This window comes from Myotis yumanensis, unplaced genomic scaffold (assembly GCF_028538775.1).
Source record: "Myotis yumanensis isolate MYYU_CA2020_CCGP unplaced genomic scaffold, mMyoYum1.0.hap1 SCAF_4, whole genome shotgun sequence".
Taxonomy (NCBI): Eukaryota; Metazoa; Chordata; class Mammalia; order Chiroptera; family Vespertilionidae; genus Myotis; species Myotis yumanensis.
This window is the reverse complement of record NW_027223755.1, coordinates 104,054,699-104,060,687: the sequence shown is the minus strand read 5'-3', so window position 1 is coordinate 104,060,687 and position 5,989 is coordinate 104,054,699.

The following is a 5,989-nucleotide window of genomic DNA, read 5'->3' as shown; positions in this document are numbered from 1 at the left end:
GGTGTTTACCTATGCCGCCATCTTCGATTCTCCAGGTGTCGACATCTTGATTACACCTGTCTGGGTCCTCTTGGTTGTAAGCAAAACAGGCATAGGGCCGGCCACCATTGTACACTGACCGGATGTCAACAGTCATCCGTATCCTTGTCTGGCATCCCACTAGAGGGCAGTCCCGAGATCCTACCTGCCGGGTGACTTGTTTGCCGTTCTGGTAGTAGGTTTCACCGACCTTGAACCTCCACACATAAGCGGGTGGGGGTTGGTGTAGGTTGCTCAGGGCCGGGAGGAGAAGAAGGAGGGGGAGGGTGGCTAAGGCGGACCTTAGTGGGACCCAATACATCACATTTATAGAAGTCATGCTGCTCCGGGGTCCTCTTGAGCCTGGAGAGGTGGTGCCACGATGGGTCGCCAAGCAGCTTGGCCGCGGTGGGTGTTGTAAGGATCACGATGTGAGGTCCCATCCACCTCGGCTCCAAGGCTTTTGGATGTCGATTCTTAAGGAGGACCGAGTCACTAGGATGAAGGGCTGGTCCCCCGGAGTCCTGGTCAGTTGGTTCTGGCTTGGGCAGGAACCTGTCAGCGTGTTCTCGGAGCAGCTGCCTGATTAAGGACAGATATGGAAGATAAGTACCCAGGGGAGGAGGATCGATAGGGAGACGATGGTTGAGCAAGAAAGGTCTTCCATATAGAAGTTCAAAAGGACTTAAGAAGGTGGGGCTCCTTGGTGTAGCCCGGAGTCTTGTCAAAGCCATGGGCAGGAGGTCCGGCCAGGAGCTGCGAATTTCTAGAGAGAGTTTAGTTAGATGGTCTTTAAGGAGGCCATTAATCCTCTCAATCTTACCCGATGACTGTGGTCGGTAGGGTATGTGTAGTTTCCAAGAGATGCCAAGAGAGGTGCTAACCTGCTGGACGACCCTTGATATAAAAGCTGGGCCATTGTCTGACTGAATGGAGGTGGGGAGGCCAAACCTTGGGATAATGTGTGCTATTAGCGTCTCAGCCACCACTTCAGCAGTTTCCTTGCGGGTGGGAAAGGCCTCTACCCACCCTGTCAGAGTGTCCGCCATGGTAAGCAGGTACCTGGTCTTTTTGTGGGGAAGCATGTGAGTGAAGTCTACCTGCCAGTCCTGCCCTGGGAGGTGTCCCCTCATTTGATGTGTGGGAAAGTTGGGGCGCATCCCTCCCTGGGGTGAGACAGCTGCACACGTGGGGCAGGAGGAGCAGGCACTTGTGATTGCCTCTCGCAGTGTGGGCGAGGTGAAGAGGGGTTCGAGGAATTTCCAAAGTGCCAGTGGTCCAATGTGCAAAGACAGGTGGATCTGTTGGGCAGTGGCCCCTGTCTGGGCTCGAGGAAGGGCGATTTTGTTATTTAAAAAGATCCATCCCTCAGGACCGGGTGAGCCTCCCCGCTGCAGGAATTTGTTTCTCTCTTCTTCTGTATATTGAGGGGAGATGGAGGGAAGAGAAAGAAACAGGACCGGGGCTGGGGACCCTTCACCCTGAGTTAAGTCTCTGGCTACCGCGTCTGCTTGGGCGTTTCCCCGCGTAGTAACCAGCGAGGAGTCCGTCTGATGGCCTCGGCAGTGCATGATGGCTACCTGGGAGGGAAGCTGTAAGGCATCAAGTAAGCGGGTTATGAGTCTAGCATTGATAATAGATGAGCCTTTAGTAGAGAGGGAGCCCCTCTCCCTCCAGATAACCGTGTGGCAATGGGCTATCAGAAAGGAATATTTGGAGTCTGTATATATGTTTACTCTCTTCCCTTTGGCCAGGTGTGGGGTCAGTGCGATGAGCTCGGCTTTTTGAGAGGTGGTGCCCTCTGGGAGTCGGGCTGCCTCCAGGGTCTGCTCGGGTGTCACTACCGCTTAGGAGGCTTTCCAACACGTCCCTGGGGGTCCAGGCAGGAGCTTCCATCCACAAACAGAGTTAAATCAGGATTAGAGAGAGGAGAATCTGAGAGTCCTGCCCGAGGCTGAGTGAGGGCCTCGACGACCTCGGGGCAGGAATGCGTTGCCGCAGGTAGGGTGGAGGCAGCGGGAAGGAGAGTGGCCAGGTTTAGGGCTGGGGACTGGGTCAGGGTGATGTCAGGATTTTCGAGGAACAGGAGATGGAGTTCCTGCATGTGAGAGGGGGCAAGGAGAGATAGGGATCGGTGGGACAGGAGATCCTGTAACTTGTGGGTGGAGAAGACCTGTAAGGGTTGTTGGAGGCAGATTTTTTGGGCTTCCTTGGTGAGAATGGCAGCTGCAGCCAGAGCCCGGAGGCAGGGCTGCCATCCCCAGACTGTGGGGTCAAGCTGTCTGGACAGGTAGGCCATGGGGGTAAAGGCCGGCCCTAGGGGCTGGGTGGGGATCCCAATAGCCATTCCCTGTCTTTCATCAGTAAATAGTTGGACCGGCTTAGAGGTGTCAGGGAGAGAGAGGGGGTGGGATGCCAGAAGGGTATCCCGGAGCTTAGAGAAAGCCTGACAAACTAGGGAGGGTGAAGAGAGGGGACCCACTGGTGTTTCTTTAGCAGCCTGGTATAGGGGCTTAGCTAGGAGAGCAAAGTTTGGGACCGAATGGTGCAAAAATTCCAGGGGAAGTCCATTGTCTCATCACATGTCTGCATGTATCCGATCCTGGGCTCTCTCCGACCTAACAGTGTCCTGGTATGGCTGTCCAAGTTGAGGTATCTCCACCTGGAGAAGCTAGTGGTCCACCCTTAACCAGTGTGTGATGGGTCCAACCTTGTTCTTGTTCTTCTTTTTTAACATATTTTATTGATTTTTTACAGAGAGGAAGGGAGAAGAATAGAGTTAGAAACATCGATGAGAGAGAAACATCGATCAGCTGCCTCCTGCACACCTCCTACTGGGGATGTGCCCACAACCAAGGTACATGCCCTTGACTGGAATCTAACCTGGGACCCTTCAGTCCACAGGCTAACGCTCTAACCACTGAGCCAAACCAGGCAGAGCCAGGGCTGACCTTTTGTTTGTGGTTGATGTTATGGAACCAAGAACATATTTAGCTACTCTCAGACTCATTTTTTTTTTACATCTGTGAAATGGGAATTCTAAAGGTGCCTGTCGTATGACTTGTGAATGTTAAATCAAGCGTAGAATTAATGTTAGGTTTGTGATTACTGCTTTTGATTGTCCTGTGAGCTCATAGTCTGTCATTCACCATGGCTCTTCTAGTCCTTAGCCACATCAAGAGACTGACAATGAACTCTTGATGCGATACCCTCCCTTGAGAGCAGCCCACTATTTGACATTAGGTTGATTACATGGGGTTCTTTCTACTCCAGGGCGACAGTGATTCATTCTTTTGGAACCATCAACATATCCAGAGGTGGATTGGCTTTTCCTGACTACAGCACTGTTAGGTTGAAGAGAAGCTCAGGAGCCGATGCATGCCCCTGCAAGGCAGATGGTGATGGAGATAATGGTCCCTCCCTGGAATTCCTAACAGGTCAGGGTGCCAGACAGAAGGCCACACAGATACCTGCTCCTCCCTGGAATCCACAACTACCCCCACACCGATACTGACTCCTTCCTGAATACCGGGATGGGGCAGGAACTTCCTCAGCTCATCCCCGCCCCCCCCCCTCATTAAACACCTGTATAAAAAGAAGCCCCCACTCCCTGTTGGCAAGAATTCACTGGCCCCACCTTTGTTTTCTGACCGGCTTGACTCTCTTTGTTATCCTGCGTCATGAACTTTACCAGCACCTCTACTTCTACCCACACATCCAAAGGCTTGCAAAATTCTGAGTCACTAATGTGGAATTCTGCACAGCACTGCCTCATATCAAGAGATCCATTTCACGGTACAGCAGGTCCAATATTTATTTCTGTGTAGCAAGCCGCTTAGAAACTCAATAGTGTGAAATAAAAACATGTATTATTTCTCATAATTCTGTGGGATTCATCCAGGGCTTAGCTGGGCCCAGGGCTCTTCAACTCTAGGTGGTGTTGACTGAGTTCACAAAATTGCTTGTATAAAACCGGGCTGAGTGAAGGTGGAAGAAGGCTTCACTGACATGACATGCCCCTCTGTGGCCCTCCATGTGGCCTCTCTCTGTACATGAGATCATGCCATTCAGCAGGCTAGTCCAAGCTGCTTCATATATGGCAGCTGGCTGCCCTCAGGGAGGAAGTGGAAACTGTCCGTTCTTTTAAGGCCTAGGCTCAAATCCCAGAACTTTACTCCTACCATTATCAGTCAAAGGAAGTTGAAAGGCCAATGCAGATTCATGGGGAGGGGAAACTAATGCTACCTTTTGATGTCAGGAACAGCTTGTGTGTACAAAGGTGTGAAGAATTTCCAATAGCCATTTTTTGAGACCACTGACCTCAGTCCCCAATAGCTAGAATATACAGGCTTTGGAATTAAGGGTGGGAAGCAGTACTGACATCATCATTGATAGATCCTCCCTTCCCCCAACTGGTGGGCGGGGTATGACTTAACCGGCAGCCCAGAAATTCCTGAGTGACTAACCAGGTACCTTATATGGACTATACATTGGACCACCAATCCACACCTGCCAAATACCCTAAGCCCTTGTCCTATATGGACAATGCAGTAAGCCACCAATCAGTGCGCACCGAGTACACTAAGCCCCCCACCCCTTCCCATTCCGCCCCTCAAAAGGCGTGCTCAGCCCTGCACGTGCTGCTGTTCTCCCCTTGTGAGACAGCCCGGCAGGTCCTTCTCCTCTAATAAAGACTGTAGTCCTAGCCGAAACCGGTTTGGCTCAGTGGATAGAGCGTCCGCCTGGGGACTGAAAGGTCCCAGGTTCGACTCCGGTCAAGGGCATGTACCTGGGTTGCGGGCACACCCCCAATAGATGTGCAGGAGGCAGCTGATTGATGTTTCTAACTCTCTATCTCTCTCCCTTCCTCTCTGTAAAAAATCAATAAAATATATTAAAAAAAAAAAAAAAAAAGACTGTAGTCCTAGTTTTTTGGCCTCTGTCTGATTTTCCAATCATTGCTCTCGTTGACTGAATTGAGGACTTCAATATTAAAATGTAGTGCACTAGGCTTAAAGCAAACTTAAAGTAGTAGGGGGAAATTTTAGACTTAGCAAAGGTTGAGGTGACCTGTTCCAAGTTCTGAGAATTGACAAGACCAAGGATATGGCTAAGGATGGGTGGCCATGCATGGCCCTGGAAGTTCCTGGTCAGCACACTTGTGCGTGAGAGCCCTGAATTGAGTATTGTAAAAGGATGTTTGTGGCTTGTAGAGCATTGTAACAGTTATGATGGATATTTGTGGTTTGTGCAAATAAAAGCTTGCTTGCCCCCAAGGCTGCTGCTGCTGTTCGGTCTTGCTCCCTGCGTGGAGAAGTCCGAGGCAGTCACTGGCCAGTTTTTCAATAAATCCTCGCTTGCTGTTTTAGACCTAATTGGAGTCGGTGGTCTTACTCTCTCGAACGTTGGTCCACAACAAAAATAAAAACTTTTAAGCCATTAGAAAAAAATGTGGAAGAGGAACTTGGGGTAGGACAGGATTCTTTAACAAAACACACAAAAATACTAAGCATAAAAGATATATTTTTCTATATTAAAGTAAAAATTGTTCACCACAAAGTGAAAAGACAAGATGCAAACTGAGATACTTTCAACACAAATCACTGATAAAAATTTAATATACAAAAAAGAGCGCTAAGAAACAATAAGAAAAAGACAAACCATTTAACAGAAAATTGGACCAGAGAAGAGAAAGTCTTGGCCAATGAACAGGTGGGAAGATGCGGCAATAATCGTGGAATGAGAGTAAAGCCACAAGCAGCTCTACTTCAAACCCACAGGACTGACAAGGCCAGCTCTGGGTGGCGATGCCCGCACGCTCCCGCGGCGCTGGACTCCCACGCACACGCCCGTGGGGCGGCTCCGGATTCGCGAGGGCTCAAGTTTCTTGCCCCGGGAGGGCGTGGCCAAAGTCAGTGTTGCTTAGCAACCGAGGCCAGCCGCGGGATGGGGCCAATTCCGGCGCGCTTCC